Source organism: Peromyscus leucopus, chromosome 4 (assembly GCF_004664715.2).
Source record: "Peromyscus leucopus breed LL Stock chromosome 4, UCI_PerLeu_2.1, whole genome shotgun sequence".
NCBI classification, from domain to species: domain Eukaryota; kingdom Metazoa; phylum Chordata; class Mammalia; order Rodentia; family Cricetidae; genus Peromyscus; species Peromyscus leucopus.
In genome coordinates this window covers 50,456,549-50,477,056 of record NC_051066.1, presented here as the reverse complement: position 1 = coordinate 50,477,056, position 20,508 = coordinate 50,456,549, and the positions used below count along the sequence as shown (strand labels likewise).

Here is a 20,508-nt window from a genome sequence, read left to right as displayed (position 1 = left end):
GGGCAGGGGTGAGAGAGAGTGATCGGAATGCGTGTACACATGTATAAAATTGTGAAAGAACCCATGTTCTTAAGAACCAAACCAGAACCAAATCCAAACAACAGCCAAACCAAACCGTTGGCGTTGATCTCAGTCACAAAGGGAAAAGGCAGATCCTTTTGGAGAGGCCACACTGGCAGACTGAGGAGGGAGGCCTGTGGGCCTGGAGGCATCCAGAAACTGTTGCCATGGCGTGAAGTTCAGGGATGGGTTCCTAAGATAAGAGGAGATGGGCCCCACGCATTTGGTTATGACTGGTTGTGGAGGGGAGAGTGAAGAGGCAAGGTTGACCTTCAGGGTTTGGGCTTGAAGAGTCAGTGATGGTCTCTCCACTGCACATAGGAAACACTGGAAGGGAGACAGACTGGACTCCGGGGAGTGGCAAGGTTGTACTGAAGGAACCACGGGGAGCCATCTTGAAATTGGATGCCGTGAAGATCTTTGTCAGACTTAATGTATCATGAGCGCCTTTGGTGCTCCCTGACCTGGGCTCAGCTCTCACACCTCTCACATCCCTGTCCTTTCTGCTTCTCCCTTGCCCTCCCTCGGAGACACGTGGAATGGTCAGATCTGAGCTACAGTGTCCAGGGTGGTGGGTTGAGGCACTGGGGGGAAAGTCACAGGACTTGGGTTGGTGGGTAGCAGAGATGTGCCCAGGTCATTGGGTTGAGAAGTTCAAAGATGACATGATTTAGGGAGAAATTGAAAGTAGAGAAAAGAAAAAAAGTCGAAAGTTAACTCATGACTAAAGATGTCATAAAGAAAAAACGAGTCATGAGAGAGAGAGGAGAGAGAGAGAGAGAGAGGAGAGAGAGAGAGAGAGAGAGAGAGAGAGAGAGAGAGAGAGAAGGAGAAGACTGGAAAAGGCAAAGAGAAAGAAGTGGTTCTAGAAGCTATGGCTTTGCCATGGAAGACTCTAGAATCTTGTTCTCTTATGCCTCCTTTTTATGTCAGGTTCTAAACATTAGAGAAGTAAAATAGGCCTCCCTCCCTCCCGAAGCCCTCCGTGGGTACTGAAGCCTTCGGTGGGTACTGAAGCCCTCCGTGGGTACTGAAGCCCTCTGTGGGTACTGAAGCCTTTGGTGGGTAGGGAATGAGCCTTTAGCTAAGGTTACTACTATATCAAAAAGGGGATGAACAGTTACTACCTAAGATGACCTCGACCTTTTATGACCAAAGAGGATCTCTAGAAGAAAGGATGTGCAGTTAACATGAATTAAGAAGAAAACCGAGTGGAATGCTTTGTTGTCTGTTCCTGAGTCGTCTGACAGAGAAATATCAGTGGCCTCAGAGAATGGAGAGGGAGCATGTCCCCATGATCAATTTTTAATAAACATAAATGGCACAATAAATTATGCATGGAGGAATGGTAGAAAGCATTAAACAATGGAGAATAAATTATTTAAACGATTAAAAATTGTCTGTCATACGATGTAATGTATGAGAACTCTGAATTTTCTCTTCAAGGAAACAGAGCAAGGTTTTATTAAAGGGAGCTTTTTCAAAGAAGATTCATTAATGAGGGAATCACGTGGGGGTCTGCCAGGAAAGGCAGGCGAGCATGGGGCCTACTGTCCTTGTGCTTTCTCTGTGAGTGTCTGAGAAGCATCTGCTGGTGAATGGTCCTCCATCATATGACCAGCGGTACAAGCACTGCCCGTCTTTCGGAAGGCTGAAGATCTCTTTCCAGGTAGCCAGGGACAGTGTCAGGGGTCAGCAGGACAGGTTCTGTACAGCCTTAACCTTACATGATCCCCGATAAGAGGCCGTCCCCTTTCGTAGTCCATTCCTCAGGTACGCGACCATTTCTGTCCCGGGGAAGTCCCAGCAAGGCATGCCCCCTTCCGACCAGCTGCCTTAGAGGAGTCACGTTGATCAGAAGCATCATGCTACACCACGTGTGTCATTATTGAGGTCAGACGTATCTACGTGTGAACTCCAGTCTTTGGTGTTTTGGTATATTTTGGCACCTTTACCGGTTAATTGGATCTGCCGTCAGCTCAGTTCCCTTATTTGTAAAAGAGGTGCCCCTAACTGCCACCTCCAGGGTCTGGAAAGGAGGGGATTCTCAGTGAGTGTCTACTGTTAACGACAGAATTAGATGATGATGTTAGAGTCTCAGAGAGGGATGGGAAGTGGGGCTGGGGGTGCACTTCCTAGTGGAGCACTTGTCTAAGACTCAGAAAGCTCTGAGTTCAACCCCCAGGGTCGGGAGGGGAAGCAGCAGCTAGGGAGGAATGCAACGAGGCCAGAACATCTAGGGCCAAACCTCATGAAGAAGCTAGGAAAGCGCCATCACCTGATCCAAACAGAAGATCACAGCTGTGGGCCGGGGGCTGACTTCAGAAACAGGGCTTTAAAAAATGGAATCTAGCCGGGGCGGTGGTGGCGCACGCCTTTAATCCCAGCACTCGGGAGGCAGAGCCAGGCGGATCTCTGTGAGTTCGAGGCCAGCCTGGTCTACCAAGTGAGTTCCAGGAAAGGCGCAAAGCTACACAGAGAAACCCTGTCTCAAAAAAACAAAAACAAAAAAAACAAACAAAAAAAAATGGAATCTAAATGCCAGGCAGAGGCACACGGTGTGCATCGTTTCCATTCCCTTGCCCCAGCCTGCCTGTGCTCCTCTGCCTGCTTAGCCCTGGATGGGGCCTGAGTCAGAGTCATTAGTGTGCAAGCTAAATACTTCCCGTTTCCTAGATTCTGAAATGTTTTCATGTAACCTCTGAGCACCTGATGGATGCATACCCTTAGCGGAAAAGAGGAAATGATGAGCCGGGCGGTGGTGCTCACACCTTTAATCCCAGCACACAGGAGGCAGAGGCAGGCGGGTCTCTGTGAGTTTGAGGCCAGCCTGGTCTACAGAGCGAGATCCAGGATGGCTGGGACTGTAAAACAGAGAAGCCCTGTCTCAGAAAAAGAAAAGAAAAGAAATGCAGTTTGCCGAACTGATAAATTTTAGTAAAATTAAAGGTTCAAAGATGACAACATTTTATGAGCTCTTTCCTTTGCTGTATGAATGAATATTTACCCAACACCAGTGTAGACCTTCCATTTGGGGCCCCGCAATGCAGAAACTGACTAGTTAGAAATGTAATTATAGATAGTCATGGCTGCTTTTCCATAAATAGTCATGTTTATCAACAAAAGTCCAACTTCAAAGTGTTGTAAAATGTGCCATTAAATATATCCCTCTTACCTGTGAGAGTCCATTGTGTCCCTTCTGCTAGAACCTGGTGGTGGAGACGTTTGTGACTTCTTCACTGGCTCTATATGGCAGAAGTGACCCCACGTGACATCTAGGGCTGTGTCATGACAGGCTGTACTTTGGCCTTGTTCCTCAGAGACTTTCTTGAACAAACATGTAAGAAGACCACCTGGGCATGGTGGTGTACACCCCTAATTCTAGCATGAGGGAAGCTGAGGCAGGAGGATTGCCACAAATTCTTGGCCAGCCTGGGCTACAAAGTCAGTTTTTTGAACCTATCTTGAAAAAGAAAGAAAGGGAGGGAGGGAGGGAGGGAGGGAGGGAGGGAGGGAGGGGAAGGAGGAAGGAAGGAAGGAAGGAAGGAAGGAAGGAAGGGAGAAATCCAGCTAAGGACCAAGGATGATGCATGCTATAGCTCGTTATAGAATATTTTCTTAGTATGTGCAAGACCCTGGGTTTGATCCAAGCATTAAAAAAAATAAGACAGAAATAAATAAAAGACGTATAGGTGAAACCCAAGAGGCCCCGTGTATGAACTCTGTTTGACAATCTCAGGAGCGCCCATCCCGGCCTCCTAGGCTTGTGCCAGACACATGTGTGTAAACGAAGAGGCTGTCTTGGAAATGGATTCTCGAGCCCCAGTGTTCTGGCCTACAGTGAGCTAGTGAACCTGGAGGAGACCACAGAGGTTATGAGACAGTCATTACAGCTGCCTCTACTGTACTGTTTCTGAATTCCTGATGACGTGCATGATCCATGGGGACCGGGACATGGTAGTGGTTTTATACAGCTAGTTTTAGGGTCATTTATTACACGGTGATAGATACCTGAAGTATCAGCCAGCAATCTTGCCTGACTTTATATATAGCTTGGTAGTTACCACATAACACATTGTATTTGTGAGGTCATGACCAAAATTCGCAGGTCCTACAACCATGCTATACAACTGCTAATTGCTTTTTTACCCCCATAAGAGATAAGCAGGGAGACAATCTCATTCATTCATGTGCTTTGGTTCTTAAATGTCCCCAAAGGTCCAAGCCTTAAAGGCTCGGTCCTCAAAGTGTGCCATTGAGGAAAGGTGAAACCTTTGAGATGCGGAGCCTGGCGGGAGGCACTTAGGCTGTTGGGAATTGTTGGATCCGGCTCTTCCTCACTGTCTCTGGCTTCCTGGCCTCAGAGTGAGCACTGTAGACCCACGGCACACTCCTACACTGATGTGATATTGCATCAAAGCAGTGGGGCTGTGAACCGAAACCTCCAAAACTGTGGGCCAAAATCAACCCTGAAAGATATCTGTCATCTTAGCTACTGTCCTAACGACACCAAGCTAACTGACATCTAACTAGTGAGTCAACAGATAGTTGGGGACTGGAACTCACAGGAAAAGTGACAAATCCAAGTTCTCCTGACATTTTGTGGCTTGCTTGTAAGGATGTGCCACCAATACTTTTCATTTATCGGGAACTCAGTACCATCACTTCTAAAGTAGGAATGGTTTCCTTAGTAATGATAAAGCGTACAAATGTACAAAAAGGCACTTTGGGTTTTTAAGAACGACAGTACTGTTGATATCTGTAAACATTTAATGTAATAATCATTTGGGGTTAATGGGTAAGGCTGATAGTTGGTGCTACTAAGAGCATGGTCAAGTAATCTGACCCCACAGGGCAGACCAGGCTCTGGGGGCCTGAGGTAGCTGGTGCTTGAGAATCACCTAGCTGAATGACAGTGCCAGTTCTTCCTTCTGGAACTACATGAGTGGTGTTGTTTGTGAACGGGTAATCGAGCCAGATGTATGAGAAAAAAAAAGAGTGCGGCCAATCATAGGGTAACATCATTGCATCCCACAGTTCCCAGTGAACTAGAATCTTTTTATTTCTCCTGTTCACTGTCTTTTTAGCCTGACAAATAGTTGCAAGCCTGTGTCTGGCATAGCACATACGATGCCAGTCAGCGGGGTGGTCTCTGTAGACTTCAGTTGGTCCCGTCCAGGCTATGTGTCAATCACCCAAGTTCTCCTGGCATGATCATCTTACCGTTCCTCACTGCCTGTCCCTCTGAGAACCCACAGGTACTCAAAGCACAGTTCTGAGTGAGTACAGGTGCAGTGTTTTCTTTTGGAATACCCCTCCTTGTATTAAAAGTACTTGTACTGCCAGGAAATTTACTACTTAATAGTAAAGAGAAAACTGAACCAGCTAAAGAGACTTGGTCATTCTTGGAAAGAGCAGTCGTGGCGGCTGTGAGAAAGCAGGTCTAGGAAGTGCTTCCACATACTGAGACCATGGGAAGATGAGGGTGTTATACATGGCTATTAAGGTTGTCCTAGACTCTGAATCCCCGTTTCTATTTTGAATCGTGTTGTGTGTACATAAAATAGACAACATTGACAGACTGATGAGGTAGATGTGTGGATCTTGAGAATGAGAGGTGTCTCTGTTCTCCATTGCAGGAAGACAGGAATCTTTCAAAGATGTCAACCACCTCTTTCCCTCCTGGGAGGAAGTACATCTGCATGGGAGGATGTGGGCGGACTTTTCTTCCCCACCCACCTGTTTTCAGATAACCAATATGGAGAATTAATATTAATTACAAATGCTCGGCCAAGAGCTCAGACTTACTACTAACTCGCTCCTACAACTTAAAGTAACCCATTTCGTTCATCTATGTGCTGCCCCGAGGCTTGTGGCATTTACCTCTCTGGCATGTCTTGCTTCCTCTCCATCTGGCTGGCAACTCCTCTGACTCTTCCCAGTGTCCTTAGTCTGGTTCTCACATCTAACTTTATCCTGTCTAGCTGTTGGCCAGTCAGCTTCTTTATTAACCCAGTCACAGCGATATACAGTCGCACAGTGTAAAGGAACATTCCACAGGGGGATGGGTTGTATCCTATACTGGTGCCATGATGGAATACAGGGCCGTGATCGTGATCCTACTTGGGAGGGTCCAGAACTGACCCGAGCCAAGGCCAAGATCATTGCAGGAAGTAGAACTCTCTCCTGCAGTACTTATCCACAGGAGAGCAAACAGTTTTCTCATCCTTCTAACCCTTCTAACCGAAGGGAACTGAATTGGGAGGGGCTCCAGAGGAAGGATACTTATCTCTGAGCTGGGACAGGAAGAGCCATGTGGATAGAGGCTTCTGGTCCCACGCAGTTCAGTGGGGTTAAGGGTCACAGTCCCTGTGGAGGTGGACACACAGCTGTTGGGTTACTCTTGAGCACTGTTTCCCTGACCGATGCTCAGTCAGTTTAGCATCCTTTACTGGTAAGTCAGCCGTGGCCGTAAGCGGAGACAACAAATCGACTATGCTGGTAGGTCCTAGAAGACAGGAGGCCTGTCTTATCACAGAGCACTCCTGTGAAGGGAAGCAGCGTGGCTGGGAGGCAGAATTACTCTCCTGGAGAAAAACGATTTAGGCCAGATCCTTTATCAGGTTTCTGCAGAAAAGGCAAGTCAGGACAGGGCAGGCCATTCAGACTGGCTGGTCTGAATTGCTTTGGAGGACTGTAGGCTGTGGGGGTGGTCCCTACTTGCCTAGTACATGGCCCTGGGATGGCAAAGGCTTCCTCAGTGTATGACAGAGGCAGTCTGGCTCTACATTAGTGAGTTCGCTTATCAGGAGCCAGTCTTGGCTGAACCCTAGCCATCTTAAGAATTGGCTAGTCCTAGGGCAGGGTCTCTCTGAGCCAGAAAGCTTTTGTCGTCTTTAAAATGTTGAAACCTCTTGCACACGTGTTAGTGTTTGCACACACATGTACATGGTATACAGGTGAACTACAAATGGTGGTTGTTTATGAACTCTGGGATATGCAAACCATGTGTCTTCGAGAACTGGAATCACACCCAGTATGACGATGCTGGCACACCAAGAGTCCCCAAGAAGGAGACTCATTTCTGGTCACTCGAAGGGTGCAGTTGTGGTATGGGATGATGCAGGAATTCGCCTTTTCAAGGCCTTCTCTCTCTCTCTCTGGCAGGAAGAGTTGCATTTAGGTAACAAATACGTTGCCATGCAAACGACACAAAGGCCGAGTATAATCCTCTAGTCTCAGTCCACAGATGGGTGTAGGTTCCCATTTGGTTAGTTGGTTGGTTGTCTTTTTTTTTTTTTTCTGATAGTCCAAGGTAGTCTGTCGTCATGACAATCCAGGACGGTGGTGATGCTTGCTTGTAACATTAACTCCGTACTTTCAGTCAGTCTAGGTGGCTCCTTAAAGCTTTATTTGAGTATCTTGTAGATTCTGTAGCACACTGTACTTGAAAATAACGCATTTTCTCCCACATGTGTGTTTCTTCTTGCTAGGAGAGTTTCACACCTATAAAATCTGTTTACTCGGAATATAACCAAGCTTGATAAATATTAGAGTTTATAGTAGTCATTTTCCAGTAATCAAGGACGTAGAGTTTATTAAAAACCAGAGCCAGGAAGGGGATGGTGTAGCCGGTAAGTGCACTTGGCAGTGGAAGTCTACTGACTTAAGTTCCATGTGTGGGACCCACACCAAGGGGCGGGAGGGAACTGACTCCACGGAGCTGTCCCCTGACCTCCACACACATGTATTGTGGCACAAATGCTTTCCTCCCATCATGCATACACACACAAAATAATACATACACAGTATGTTTTTAAAAATTGATAGAAGCAGAACTTGCGATCGGCTCAGTGTGTGACGTGCCGTAGACTCCTTCTCTTCAGGCTCCTTCTGCCGTTGTGATTGGTGCTCCGTGGTACCCAGTGTGAAAATGCAGCCTGTACAAAATGTTCAGGAGACATATTTCAATAAACACGCTTCATGTTATTAAACAACGATGGCTGATTATTTCTGTATATAAATTTGTCCTTGGAAGTTAATTGACGGGTATTATGTTGCATTTAGTACCTAAGTATGTCATTGAGGTGTACAACAGTAATTTAGTAAATTTTAGGCATCATCCAGAGAAACAACTTTATTTCCAGAAGCTGATTGAAGGCAAAGAAAATAATAGATGCTGATATACAAAATACAGTGTTTCTCATCCATTATGGCTGTTACTAATTAATAAACTCTTGACAGATGTCTGTGTTTTGTAAATTTACTTCCTTTGCAGAACATGTAATTTAGGCTGTCTGCAGCCACTTCAAAATCAAAATCAGAGTCCAGGAAAAAAAATATGATAAACACACCAGGTTGGGTTTGATGTTGCGCAGCTGGATATGACCCACACTCTAATTATAACCTGAATAAATCTCCGGCTTCATACGACCAGATTCTGCCTGGAGTCACCCACTCCAGCGCCAGAGGCCTTAAAGAACATATCTCTTTAATCCAGGTTTTCCCAAAAGGCCCTGAGTAAGAGTCCTAGGCTTATACCATGTAAACACTTCCCCAAAGTTCAGTGAAGATCCCTGTTCCTCCCCAGCACACATGGCTCGTCCCTGTTCCTCCCCAGCACACATGACTCGTCCCTGTTCCTCCCCAGCACACATGGCTCGTCACTGTTCCTCCCCAGCTCCTCCCCAGCACACATGGCTCGTCCCTGTTCCTCCCCAGCACACATGGCTCATCCCTGTTCTTCCCCAGCACACACAGCTCATCCCTGTTCCTCCCCAGCACACACAGCTCGTCCCTGTTCCTCCCCAGCACGCACAGCTCGTCCCTGTTCCTCCCCAGCACGCATGGCTCGTCCTAAGCCTGGTTTTCTTTCTCTCAGCTACATGGCTTCTCACTAGCAGCGATGCTTATTTGTCATGGATGTTTATTTGTTTATTTGTCATGTTTATTTGTTTATTTGTTTATTTGTCATGGATGGTTTTCTTTCTCTCAGCTACATGGCTTCTCACTAGCAGCGATGTTTATTTGTCATGGAGATGTTGTAATTCATGTACCATTTTCTAGTTTCTAGTCAGATACAAACACTTCAAAATCTAGGAACAAATATGCTTCGATCCCCCTGCAGCAGCCTTGTGGAGCTCTGATCCTACTTTCTGACTGGCTGTGACTTCCTGCAATGATCTAAACTTAACTTCATGTCTCCTAATTCCCAAATACCCTTTATTTTCTCCATGCAGAACACCCCAGAAATGAAGTTCTTTGATTCACTAGTTGTCTCTCTTTCTAATTTAGAACTTCTCAAGAGTGAAAGTCCCTACCTATCAAGAGTGGCAGCATCCACCATTTTTGCAATGTGCTGGTTAAGGTGCATCAGATTTAATACTTATAAAAATGCCCCTGTTAAAATGAGAAAGCTAGTACCCAAAAGAATGAAATAATTCACTGCACCTAATAAGTAATGGGTCTGTTTGAATCCAGGCATTCTGATTTCAAAAGCCCTCGGTTGTGAAATGATAGGAACTTGTTCACCAGTTCTGTCTTGTTCTGTGTTCCCGTTGTTGTGAAAGAGAGGGAATGATGAGCCCGAGAAGGAAGATTGTTCAAACAATTAGATGTTCTCTTGGTCCCAGACTCAGCGTGGGAAAACCACAAATTCTGAAATGGCAAGGCGCCTGGCAAGGGGCACCTTATCATTCTCTATCTTGCCCAGCATCCTTGGCGCATCTGTGAACTGTTTGTGTTCCTTGTTCTGGTTTATCTACCGTTCAGTCGACATGAAATGAGCAGAGCAGTCTAAAGTGCTCACCACAAAAATGTGAGGACCTGAGTTTGATCCCCAGAGCCCAAATTAAAAGCCTAATGTGATGTTTCTGTAATCCAAGGAGACAGCGGAACTCCAAATGGAGACAGGAGGAGGATGTCTGAGGCTTGCTGCAGCCAGTCTAGCAGAATCTATGAGTTCTGGTCACTGAGAGACTCTGCCTCAAAACAGAGAGGGCAGTGGAAGAAGACAGCTGATGTTAATTTCTGTCTTTCACGTATACTCACAACACATGGAGCAGCATACTAGTGCAGGAATCATGGTTCTTAGCACTGTCTTGGCCACTTCCAGAATTCTGTATTTATGAGGGTGCTTAACCTCATCCTGGATGATAGCAGGGTGCTTTTTGCTTTATGACTAATGATGATTTTTATTCCTGAAATATTTTGCATTGCATAATTATCATCTTGAAAACACTCATACTTACATAACTCACCTTTATAATAGGGACTTTCTAAATGTTATTTTACCTTTCAGGTATTTACCTTTCAAGTATCTTATTTTTTTTCTTTTCATTGAAAATAGTTTTTTTTTTTCCTCATATATGTATCCTGATGATAGTTGTCCATTCCTCTCAGCTCTGCCCCACCTCCCCTCCTATCTGGTTCCACCCTCTTTCTGTCTCTCATTGGCAAATAAACAGGCCTCTAAGGAACAATCATAAAGTAAAATATAATAGGAACTAAAAATCAACACATTGGAATAAGACAAAACAAACAGAAAGAGCCCAAGTGAGGGACAAGAAAAGAGACCAACTCATTCTCACTCTCAGGAATCCCATAAAAACACTAAACTGGAAGCTATAATATATATGTGTGTGTATATTATATATATATATATATATAATATGGTATATATAAACTGGAAGCTTTATATATATATGTATATATATAAGCGATTATATATAATAAAAATTTAAAAATAAGATAAAATTTTTAAAAAAGGAAGAAAAGAAAGGTTCCCGACAAGCATTATGAGGCAAGGAACCACCAAAGATGCCGTGGAATTCGTTGTCTGTGGTCATCCAGTGCTGAGCATGCAGCCTGCCCTTAGGAGTAGTTTGTTTCCCCAGTGAGACTCCCTTGGAGGAAACTAAAATTTCTTGCAAGTGGCTATCAGTTGGAGATAGTGTCGGGTTAGGGATGGGGGCATGTGTTCCCATGTCCTTTCAGCTCTAGAGCCCCATCTGGAGCAGACCCATGCAGCCAGCAGGGCTTTCCTATGTCTCTAGCCAGGTTTTTTTTTTTTTATTTTTTTTTATGAACAAAGGAATTTGTCATTTCCTTTCTGTGTCTTGATTAACAACAAAGATGAATGAATGGCTTGGTTATTTGTAATCCAATTCCATTATGTCAAAAAAAAAAAAAAAAGCCAACTTGGTTTATGGCATCAGGCTGCGTGGTATGCCAAAGAGTGACCATGCTAGGTAGGGCTCTGGCTTTGGGGGCAGATGGTCCAAGTCTTGGTAATTCCAGCTTCCATTACATTGCGAAAACGCAAACAATGTTCCACTGTGCAGTGCACCATTGAGAGAACTTGGGTGACCTTTTAACTTCCCTTTAACTGTTCCAAGGGCTCACAGAAAGGGTGCGTGCAGTCTTTTTGTATGAGAATTAAGGGGGAAGCCTTTGCGTGATGTAATGCTTCAAAAATCCCCCCGTTTCTGAGGGAAGCAGCCCCTGTGGTCTGTCTGGACAAGCTGAGGCTCCAACTGCACAGTGCTCCGCTGCTTCTTCCACAGCCCACAGCAGGGGGCATGGGCCCTGTGCTCCTCTCCCTCAGAGACTGAACAGCCAGGGGGCGGGTCACAGAGGCACTGGAAAGGACACTGGGTGTAGTCGGAAACTTTGGTACCAAATCCCAGTTCCATCGCTTATGTACTAGTTGGGGGAAATCCCTTTAATTCTTGGAAGGTTGCTCTCTCCCTTTGAAACGCGAGGATGATTAAAAATGATGTGACTATGTGAAAACAAAAAAAATACCCTTCGCAGGCATTCTCCCACTTCTTCTTTGTGGTCCTAGCCAGAGTTTCTGACCGGTGAACAGTGACTGGGAGGTTTAAGTTGTTTCTAGCCCTCTGCCCCTCCTCCCTCTTCACCGTCAGTCCCGTCTCTGAAAAATTGAGTGTGGAATTGAAATGTCAGCTGTTGTTCAAATGCACACGGTGTAAATGTAAAATGCAAAAACAAAACAAAAACAAACCCCACTGCCCCCTGAGGCAAATTTCACCTCAGTAAAAAAAGACTCACCTGCCTCTTTTGCAGGCAGAGGTCTAGAGAGAATTTGCAGACAAGCCTAACCATATCAATGCTTAAATAAATGACAGACGTCCCATTTCAGAAAAGAGAAGTGTATGTGGACTTTACTACCTTACCGTATTCTTAGCTATCCATTAGGAAACTCGGCTGAATTCTTTAACTCTTTAGAGCATGCGCTAACATTCCTGTGATCCTGCCTCAGTCTAGGGTAGATGCCTTAGCTGGTGACTCTGATAACTAGGAGTGAGGTGGTCAGAGACACCTTGGGCAGCCTACCTCCTGCAGACATGTTTGCAGATTTTCCTAGTGTCTGTGGGTCTCAGAGCCTAAAGTTTGCAGAGATTTTCCCCAGGGTGTTCTTGGCCCTGAGTTCCTGGCTGCCTCTCTACCCGATGCTTAACCACATTATTGGTGAGAGGTATAGCCCACCTTCCAGACAGGAAGGGGGGAAGTCTGTCTGTCCTAGTAGACTAGAGCCTGGGGTGGTGGAACTCCCGTAATGCCAGCACCCCAAAAGCTGGGGTAGGAGGATCACAAATTTGAGACCAGTCTGGGCTTCATAGCAAGACCCTGTCTCATCCCTGGCCCCTCAAAGAGAACAGTTCCTGATGCCTGTGGAACGTCACCCCTTTGCTCTGGCATTGTTACCAACACAAAGCTATCCTTTCATTTCCATAAACAGTGACTTTACCGTTACCAGGACCCAGCTGGCTGTGCGCTGGCATTCACCCTGAAAGGTCACATGAGTTGATATCTAGAGAAAAGTACAGGTGGGATTTCTAAACCATTAAAATTGAAAGCACATATTCACAGTCAAGGTCAGAAGATATCATAGTAATAAAAAGCATGGCCAGTCAGCAAACATTAAAACTAAAAAGGAAATGTAACAATATGTATACTAAAGTGGCAGAGTAAGAGAAACAAATGTTAGTAGAGTAAGTTCTTCTAATAAAACTTTGGCAGGAGGGTGGTGGCACGTGCCTTTAATCCCAGCACTCAGGAGGCAGAGGCAAGAGGATCTCCTTGAGTTGGAGGCCAGCCTGGTCTACAGAGCGAGTTCCAGGACAGGCACCAAAGCTACACAGAGAAACCCTGTCTTGAAAAAACCAAACCAAACAAAAACAAAAAACGTTTGGTTCTCAGATACATTAGAAGATAATCTAGGGACATAGCTCAGGAATAGAGCACTTGCCTGCCATGATTGAGCCCTGTGTCCAGCTTCTAGCACTAGGAAAACAGAAACTCTCTGGCTATCTGCTGTAATCAGGATTGCATGTCAATTGGCATTACATAGAAAGGATGAAAATTAAGCAATAGCTGATAAGTGCTAACTAACAAAACAAAATTAGGAATGAAGATATTAATATTAAATATAAAAAACTTGGACAAAGTCACAGAAGAAGAAGAAGAGTATAACTCCTAGAAGAAAACTTATCCATAGTGAACATTAATGTGAATGTCTTATCATTTAATTAGTAAAGCAAAATTTGTTAGTGCAAACAAAATAATACAAATGAAATATAACAAAAATAAATATACAAATACACTTTCGTAATTTAACAAAATTAAATGACATTAGGATCACTATTGACTTAACCAAATATATACAAAGTATTTGTAGAAAATGACTAAATGAGTACTAGTTTAAAAACTTTTGTTCAATTGACCAAAAAAAAAAAAAAGAAAGAAAGAAAATTAGACATGAGTTGACCACACATGGCAATAGAAAAGTATTGAAACTTTGTGTGTGTGTGTGTGTGTGTGTGTGTGTGTGTGTGTGTGTGAGAGAGAGAGAGAGAGAGAGAGAGAGAGAGAGAGAGAGAGAGAGAGAGAAAGAGAGAGAGACAGTGAGTTCTGGTTTTAAAACATGTTTTTACTTATGACATGGGAAATTCAGTGTATTTATGACTATAGCTAATAGTTTAACATTTGTATGTAATGTGAATGATAGGGTCAAGATAGCTGGTGTATATCACATAGTCTCATTTCTTTGTTTCAAATGAGCAAAATTCTCTCTGTTGCTCTCTGCTTTAAATAACAATGAATTGAGCTGGGCGGTGGTGGCACATGCCTTTAATCCCAGTACTCAGGAGGCAGAGGCAGGCGGATCTCTGTGAGTTCGCGGCCAGCCTGGGCTACCAAGTGAGTTCCAGGAAAGGCACAAAGCTACACAGAGAAACCCTGTCTCGAAAAAACCAAAAATAAATAAATAAATAACTAAAAACAATGAATTGTTAGTCACAGTTGTCTGGTTGTGCTAAAGGACATTTAAACTTACTCCTTCCATCCAGAGGCACCCCTGTATCTATTGATCATCTCCTTTCTCCCTCTTTGACAGAAGTTGGTACCAGGAGTGGGGTATTGCTGTGATAGGCCTGACCGTGTGTTTGTTTGGAGGAATGTGGACTTAATGGGGCATGCTGGTAGGAGCATGGAAGACAGTGGTGCTGAGGGTGATTTGAACCTGGCTCAAGAGGTTTCAGAGGAGAATTTTAGTGTGTTGCCTAGAGATCATTCTTGTGATATTTTAGTGAAGAATGTGGCTGGTTTTTTTCCCCTTGTCCAAAGAGTCTGCCTGAATTTAGATTAATTCCATTGGCAGAGGAAATCACAAAAGAGCCCAGTATAGACTCTGTCATGTGGTTATTAGTATTAACTCTAATGAAGGTTTATAATGGAAAGGAGCAAGCTAAGAAGGGAAAAATACAAAATGTACAATTTGAGGAGAAAAGGGGCACCAGGAAGTAAAATGGAGCTAAATCCTGTGTTCAAGGAGATAAACAGATTAAAGGAAAACTACTGTTAAATAGGATAAAGGGAATAGAGACCTCAGGGCAAGATCCCACCCAGCTAAACTTCCAACTTGTGAAAAGGAATTAAGGAATAGCTTACTTAGGTTCTGAGCTAAATCCCAGCACAGGAGCATGTAGATCTCTGAGTTCAAGTTCAGCCTGGTCTACACAGCAAGTTCCAGGACAGCCAAGCTTAGGCAGTGAAGGAAACCATGGAAAACAGAAAGTCATTGAAGATGTAATTGATCAAAGGGACCATGTTTCAGCCCCAGCAAGCAGCAGAACTTGGCAGCTTTGCCCATGTGGTTCTGGCTTTAGACTCAAAGATACAAGAAAGGATTATAAAATTTTCCTCTGAGACTAAGGAAAGCTGCTGAGGCCAGGCGTGTGTCAGGGGTGTCCCTGAATGGAAGCCTAGAGAGGCCATTGTGTGAAGCTGTGAAGGAGAAGTCTGGATTACTTTGGAGATCCTAAGATGTGAGAGATGCCAGAGTCATGGGATACCTGCTGAGGAAAGCTGCTAACGGAGTGGAACCAGCCCAAGAGAAAGAAGTGTGTTGCAGTCAACAAAGCTGAAAGGAGTTGGAGATCTGAAGAGCATTTTGACATCAGACATGGAGATGCAGACTTTAGAGTTTGTCCAGCTAGTTTTTGGCCTTGCTTTGGTCCAATATTTCCTTACTATGCTCCCTTTCCTCCATTTTGGAATGGTAATGTATATCCTGTGCCATTATATGTTAGAAATATGTGATCTTTGTTTGTCATTTTTTTTTTAATTTTATAGGATATTACAATTAAGAGATGCATGAATCTCAGAAGAGACTTTGAACTTTGGACTTTTAAACATTGTTGAGACTGCAATAGACTATGGGGCCTTTGGACATTGGACTAAATGCATTTTGCATTATGTTATGGACACAAGCCTATGGGGGACAGGGAGTGGAATGTGGTGGTTTGAATAGGTATGGCCCCCATAGACTCATGTGTTTGCATACTTGGCCCATAGGGAGTGGCACTGTTAGGAGGTGTGGCCTTGTTGGAGGAAGGGTGTCACTGTTGGGGCAGGCTTTGAGGTCTCATATATGCTCAAGCCGTGCCCAGTTGCAGTTCTTTCCCTGATGCCTGTGGATCCAGATGTAGAACTCTCCGCTCCTTCTCCGGCGCCATGTCTGCCTTCATGCCACCATGTTCCTGCCATGATAAGACTGAACCTCTCAAGCTGTAAGGCAGCTCCAACTAAATGTTTTCCTTTATAAGAGTTGCTGTGGTCATGGTGTGTCTTCACAGCAAGGGAAACCCTAACTCCCTCTCAGCCCCTATGAGCACTGTTCTGTCTCTCTGTCCTCAAGGTCAACTCTTTCACATGCTGTATTCATCTTCCCTCCTGTGTCTGCATTATTTTAGTTAACATTACGTTCTCTGGTTCCATGTACGTTGCAGCATGTGTGGAGGTTTCATTCTTTTCTGTGGCTGAGCGATGGTGTATGCGTATGTATTCCACATCGCCCTCTGTGGGTGGACAGCCTGCTTGACTATTGTGCTGAGCTGCGATGAGCGTGGGAGGATCGGTATCTGGTCACCATGCTGATTCCTCTCCACAGTGATGGGAATGCTGGGTCTTCCTGCAGTTTTGTTTTTAGTTTTTTGAGGAACCTCTATGGTGTTTTGCATAATGCTTGCCCTAGTTTACATGTCCACTAAGAGTCTATGAAAGTTCCCCTTCTTTGCATCCTCTGCCAGCATTTGTTGCTTTTTTTGTTTGTTTGTGAGAAAATAGCCATTCTACCTAGAGTTAGATGCTATCCCGTTGTGGTTTTGATTGGCATTTTCCTAATGGTCAGATTGAACTGGGCTTGCAAGTTGGCTTCAAACTCATCAAGGGTCACTGGACAGTTGAGAGAATTCTAAGTTTGGTTACTCATCGGTGAAGTAGAGATGATCATAGCTAAGTCACAGGATTGCAGTGAGAATTAAAAACATCTATCTTTAAAGCACTTAGCTCTGCTAAGTGGTAAGGATCTGGTAAATGACTGATGAAAACAGCCAGTGTAACACTCTTCTAGTCCCTCTGGGTGCTGGTGAGATGATTAGGGACCATAAGTACGTTAGCACCTTTTACGTGGGGATGAGACAAAGAGCAAAGTTTATAGCGGGTGAAAAGGTTGAGCATTGTGTCTGTGACTATTTGTGTAATACGGCAGTGGTGAAGGGTTGGGTTAGTCTCCACACCATTTTGAAAGAAAAAAAAAAAAAACACAAAAAACCATGATGCTCCCAGAACAGAACAAAGGAGAGAGGTTCTGGCCGCGGAGAAGGGCACAGTGGCCTCCACCAGTCTGCACTTGCCTGCCGCCCTGAGTGGGAAGCAGAAGCAAGGCCCTCACCCTACCCCTGTCTGCCTGCGGCAGGGTGTGCACTCCTCATCTGCCAGGCTGGATTTCTCCAAGCCTGGGGCGGCACACCACCAGCTCCTCAGGCGTGGAGTGAAGACGCGATCGCTAAAGAGTCAGAAAACAAACCCTGAAAAGAGTTTAATCCCTGTACACCTTCTCCACCCAGAACTCGGTTTGAATTTGTGGTTTGAGGTAAAGTTAGACTGTATGTAGAAGGAATTAAAAATCCTGCATAAAAAAAAAAAATCTGCAGCCGGGCGGTGGTGGTGCACGCCTTTAATCCCAGCACTTGGGAGGCAGAGGCAGGCGGATCTCTGTGAGTTCGAGGCCAGCCTGGGCTACCAAGTGAGTTCCAGGAAAGGCGCAAAGCTACACAGAGAAACCCTGTCTCGAAAAACCAAAAAAAAAAAAAAAAAAAAAAAAAAAAAAAAAAAAAAATCTGCAGACACTCTCTACCTACCTACTTTAGTCAAAATATTTGCTCAGTTTCGGGGAAATAAGGGAAGATAGTTAAATGATACTCATTAGCCCCAACAAGAGTTAGTTGCTCATTGTTTCTCTTCCCTGAGACACCGTCAAATGTAAGATAATTTCTTAGCTTTTAGTGTATTTTACTTTGTCCCAGAAAATGTCAGCTATGGACTTAGGTTAGTGTTTCAATATCAGCTTACAAATTGTTACTTACATATCCTATGAACATGTAAAATGTTAGTGATCGAGGTCACTGGGTGTGGACTGCATGGGCCCTCTGTACTATCTCCAGTTTTCTGTAGCTTTTCAACTGCTCTAAAAAACAAAATCCTAAAGATTGCAAGGTTGGGGAGATAGCTCAGTAGTTAACGCCTTTACCACACAAGCCTGAGGACAAAGGTTTGGATCCAGAACCCATGTAAATGCTGGTTGTGCGTGGCTTCCACTTGTAGTTCCAGCCTCTGAGGGGAATCTCAGAGCCATCTGGCAACCAAGGTTAGCCATATTGGCAAGCTCTGGGATTGATTGAGAGACCCTTCCTTGATGAACAAGGTAGAAGAGCAAGCTCTGTGATGGATTGAAATTTTTCATTTAAATTTTAAAAACAGAAGCAGCATCCGCATGGAGAAGCCAGGAGAGGTGTTTGAAGACCTTTACTGACCCCACGCACCACAGCACACAAGAGCATGCTGACCTGCTTAGTGGAAAGCAGAGCTAGAAACTAAACGCAGAATGCGTGTAAATGCTGCCACACGTTCACATAGAGCCCTTGCTGTTTTCTGTCCACAAAGCTCTTTGCAAGTGTCTAATTCCGAGACAGTGGAGAATTACCGTTATTCATACTGTCAAGCTAATGTCATGGCTGTAGTGTGGACAGCCATCTTGGCCCTGCTGGCTAATCCAGATGCACAGTTCAGTCCCCAAACCAGCCATCAGCTGTCAGACTAGGAGAACGGTTACTCGTGTCTCCACAGCCAGAGCTGTAATCATGTGGTGGCCCTCTGGAGTCCAACCATTGTCCACAGCACTCATTCAGGGCTGGTCTCCTTACTGCGGGGGCTCATGTGGAAACCACACTGAAGCATTACATGGGAAATGGTTTTGACATTTGACACTTGTCTGTAGTTTACCTTGCTGAAATCCAAAAACAAAAATCTCTTTTGTAGCATTTTTTTTTTTTAAAAAAATTATGCTAGGGTGGCCAAAAAGAAACCATCTTGGGTTATTTATTTATTTATTTTTTTGTAGGAGTCAAGTTGAACAAATTGGAGAATATTCCCGCTGGTCTAGGACATAGTTTTGTGCCCACATACCACTTCCTACAGCCCCAAGTCCTTGTGTGTTTGGACCCTCCTGAGAGCTGGGGTGATTATCAGAGGAAAGAGGCTGGCCAGACAGGAAACTTAGACATGGCCCTGGGAGTCTCCTCTCCTGTCCGGGGCAGAAAGAGACATGGCCAGGGGCACCCCCCCTTCCTTTCCTGACAGGCTGGCATCAGTTACTTAGTCCATGGAGGCTGACAACACAGTGGCTTTGTTTTCTAACCTAAGAATTAGGGCACAGTGTCTGACAGCCCTACTAAAGAGGCTGGATGAACTTGAGACGCTCGGAGTTCAGGTTGAGTGGCCAGGGTGGCAGCAGGACCCAGACATGTGAGCCAAGACCTGGCTCTGTTCTGCTGGTGGCAGTGCGTCCCCTAGAGGAGAGTGTGGAGATATCTTGGGAACAGCACCATCAAAAGCCCTTCTTCCTTGGACATCTCCAGGGTGAGAGCATCCATATCTGGAGCCCACCTGCAGGAGAGGGTCCAAACACCGGGCTTCCATATGGGTCTGTTCTTTTTCAGTGGTGGAACCCCAACTCTAGACTGGCTAGCCTGGGGGCCGTGGACTCTTTCCCTTCCCTGCCTCCCTGTCTCATAACATGGAGTCGACCCCTAGCCTCATTTCCTCTTTACCTGTACCTTAGGAGCTCCCCAAAGAAGCCAGGGAACCATTACTCGGAAATGGCCATTTCTATAGGCGCAGGGCCACCCCGGGTGGGAAGGCAGCTGGCCGATGGTATCACATGCCTCTGAGCAGTTAGGAGGCGGCAGCAGCAGCAGAAGGTGCAGTGAGGAAGTGCAGTGTCACATGCAGCCTCACAGGAAGCTGCCAGAAGATAGCCGAGGACTACAGTACTCGGTCGTTTTTTTTTTCCCCCAGCGGATTAAAGCGACTCAGGTTAGTGCCTTTTCCTTTCTAACAAACCCTCCACGGTGGCTCTAACACACCCGCCCGATTGACTCCCTTCCCTTGCACCGACTTTAAGTGTGTCTCTCATGAGAAGAAGCTGCCCTGGCTTTGAATGTAAGCGTCTGTGCAAAGCTGGTAACCGCACGTCGTCGTTAGAGGAACTAGCATTGAGCCACTGTGGTGAGAATGAAATTCTCAGAATCGCTGGCTTCCTTGTTTAGAACTCCTGCGCCTTTAAAAAGAACAAACTTCAGATGTTCATGAAGTAAGTTAGTTCATGGAATGCAGCTAAAGCCTCTTCTCATTTTTACTTATTAGCACAAATCTGAAACAGGACCGATCAGCTTGTGTTTGCAGACATGGGGGCGTTAGAGAAGACAGACAGACTGTGGGTAAAAAATGTGTTTCAGGACTTTTATCTCATGGAACCTATCTTTTGGCTTGCATTTCATGACAATAACTTTTCAGGCCTATACA

At 45.0% G+C, this 20,508-nt stretch overlaps 1 protein-coding gene across 3 annotated transcripts in view; it reads left to right on the top strand.

The window, feature by feature from the left end:
• Wipf1 (WAS/WASL interacting protein family member 1) overlaps positions 1 to 20,508 on the top strand; it is a 113,453-nt gene that overhangs the window by 24,124 nt on the left and 68,821 nt on the right. For 2 of the 3 annotated variants that reach the window (XM_028880640.2, XM_037204881.1), the window contains exon 1: positions 19,907 to 20,019. The exons of the other annotated variant lie outside the window; for it this stretch is intronic. The gene's annotated coding sequence lies outside the window, so the exon portion shown is untranslated. Of the gene's footprint in view, positions 1 to 19,906; positions 20,020 to 20,508 lie in introns of those variants that run through there. 3 annotated transcript variants of the gene reach the window in all.